Raw genomic sequence first — 3219 nt, forward strand, 5'->3', positions numbered from 1 at the left:
ACTTCACTCTGTACGACAGACTCTAGGTCTATCCACCTCATTGCAAATAGCTCAATTTCATTTATTTTCCTGGCTGAGTAATATTCCATTGTATATATGTGCCACATCTTCTTTATCCATTCATCCAATGATGGACACTTAGGTTGTTTCCATCCGGGCTATTTTAAATAGAGCTGCAATGAACATTTTGGTACATGACTCTTTTTGAATTATGGTTTTCTCAGGGTATATGCCCAGTAGTGGGATTGCTGGGTCATATGGTAGTTCTATTTGTAGTTTTTCAAGGAACCTCCATACTGTTCTCCACAGTGGCTGTATCAATTTACATTCCCACCAACAATGCAAGAAGGTTCTCTTTTCTCCACACCCTCTCCAGCATTTATTGTTTCTAGATTTTTTGATAATGGGCATTCAGACTGGTGTGAGATGATATCTCATTGTAGTTTTCATTTGCATTTTTCTAATGATTCCTAGATATTTTATTATTTTTGTTGCAGTGGTAAATGGGAGTGTTTTCTTAATTTCACTTTCAGATTTTTCATCATTAGTGTATAGGAATATCAGAGATTTCTGTGCATTAATTTTGTATTCTGCTACTTTACCAAATACATTGATTAGCTCTAGTAGTTTTCTGGTAGCATCTTTAGGATTCTCTGTGTATAGTATCGTGTCATCTGCAAACAGTGACAGCTTTACTTCTTCTTTTCCAGTTTGGATTCCTTTTATTTCCTTTTCTTCTCTGATTGCTGTGGCTAAAACTTCAAAAACTATGTTGAATAAGAGTGGTGGGAGTGGGCAACCTTGTCTTGTTCCTGATCTTAGTGGAAATGCTTTCAGTTTTTCACCATTGAGGATGATGTTGGCTGTCAGTTTCTCATATATGGCCTTTATTAAGTTGAGGAAAGTTCCCTCTATGCCTACTTTCTGCAGGGTTTTTATCATAAATGGGTGTTGAATTTTGTCAAAAGCTTCCTCTGCATCTATTGAAATGATCATATGGTTTCTCTCCTTCAATTTGTTAATATGGTTTATCACATTGATTGATTTGCATATATTGAAGAATCCTTGCATTCCTGGAATAAGCTCCACTTGATCATGGTGTATGATCCTTTTAATGTGCTGTTGGATTCTGCTTGCTAGTATTTTGTTGAACATTTTTGCATTATGTTCATCAGTGATATTGGCCTGTAGTTTTCTTTCTTTGTGACATCCTTGTCTGGTTTTGGTATCAAGGTGATGGTGGCCTTGTAGAAAGAGTTTGGGAGTGTTCCTCCCTCTGCTATATTTTGGAGGGTTTGAGAAGGATAGGTGTTAGCTCTTCTCTAAATGTTTGATAGAATTCGCCTGTGAAGCCCTCTGGTCCTGAGCTTTTGTTTGTTGGAATATTTTTAATCACAATTTCAATTTCAGTGCTTGTGATTGGTCTGTTCATATTCTCTATTTCTTCCTGACTCAATCTTGGCAGGTTGTGCATTTCTAAGAATTTGTCCATTTCTTCCAGGTTGTCCATTTTATTGGCTTAGAGTTGCTTGTAGTAACCTCTCATGATCTTTTGTATTTCTGCAGTGTCAGTTGTTACTTCTCCTTTTTCATTTCTTATTCTATTGATTTGAGTCTTCTCCCTTTTTTTCTTGATGAGTCTGGCTAGTGGTTTATCAATTTTGTTTATTTTCTCAAAGAGCCAGCTTTTAGGTTTATTATCTTTGCTATCATTTCATTCATTTATTTTTCATTTATTTCTGATCTAATTTTTATGATTTCTGTCCTTCTGCTAACTTTGGGTATTTTTTGTTCTTCTTTCTCTAATTGGTTTAGGTGCAAGGTTAGGTTGTTTATTCGAGATGTTTCCTGCTTCTTAAGGTGGGCTTGTATTGCTATGAACTTCTCCCTTAGAACTGCTTTTGCTGCATCCCATAGGTTTTGGGTTGTTGTGTCTCCATTGTCATTTGTTTCTAGGTGTTTTTTAATTTCCTCTTTGATTTCTTCAGTGATCACTTCATTATTAAGTAGTGTATTGTTTAGCCTCCATGTGTTTGTATTTTTTACAGATCTTTTCCTGTAATTGATATCTAGTCTCATGGCGTTGTAGTCGGAAAAGATACTTGATACAATTTCAATTTTCTTAAATTTACCAAGGCTTGATTTGTGACCCAAGAGATGATCTATCCTGGAGAATGTTGCATGAGCACTTGAGAAAAATGTGTATTCTGTTGTTTCTGGATGGAGTGTCCTATAAATATCAATTAAGTTCATCTTGTTTAATGTATCATTTAAAGCTTGTGTTTCCTTATTTATTTTCATTTTGGATGATCTATCCATGGGTGAAAGTGAGGTGTTAAAGTCCCCTACTATGAATGTGTTACTGTTGATTTCCCCTTTTATGGCTGTTAGGATTTGCCTTATGTATTGAGGTGCTCCTATGTTGGGTGCATAAATATTTACAATTGTTATATCTTCTTCTTGGATGGATCCCTTGATCATTATGTAGTGTCCTTCTTTGTCTCTTCTAATAGTCCTTATTTTAAAGTCTATTTTGTCTGATATGAGAATTGCTACTCCAGCTTTCTTTTGGTTTCCATTTGCATGAAATATCTTTTTCTATCCCCTTACTTTCAGTCTGTATGTGTCTCTAGGTCTGAAGTGGGTCTCTTGTAGACAGCAAATATATGGGTCTTGTTTTTGTATCCATTCAGTCAATCTGTGTCTTTTGGTGTGAGCATTTAATCCATTTACATTTAAGGTAATTATCGATATGTATGTTCCTATTCCCATTTTCTAAATTGTTTTGGGTTCGTTATTGTAGGTCTTTTCCTTCTCTTGTGTTTCCTGCCTAGAGAAGTTCCTTTAGCAATTGTTGTGGAGCTGGTTTGGTGATGCTGAACTCTCTCAACTTTTGCTTGTCTGTAAAGGTTTTAATTTCTCCATCAAATCTGAATGAGATCCTTGATGGGTAGAGTAATCTTGGTTGCAGGTTTTTCTCCTTCATCACTTTAAATATGTCCTGCCAGTCCCTTCTGGCTTGCAGAGATTCTGCTGAAAGTTCAGCTGTTAACCTTATGGGGATTCCCTTTTGTGTTATTTGTTGTTTTTCCCTTGTTGCTTTTAATATGTTTTCTTTGTATTTAATTTTTGACAGTTTGATTAATATGTGTCTTGGCACATTTCTCCTTGGATTTATCCTGTTTGGGACACTCTGTGCTTCCTGGGCTTGATTATCTA

Source organism: Aethalodelphis obliquidens, unplaced genomic scaffold (genome assembly GCF_003676395.1).
Source record: "Aethalodelphis obliquidens isolate GAN/ISIS:26980383/991018 unplaced genomic scaffold, ASM367639v1 scaffold60, whole genome shotgun sequence".
Lineage (NCBI taxonomy): Eukaryota > Metazoa > Chordata > Mammalia > Artiodactyla > Delphinidae > Aethalodelphis > Aethalodelphis obliquidens.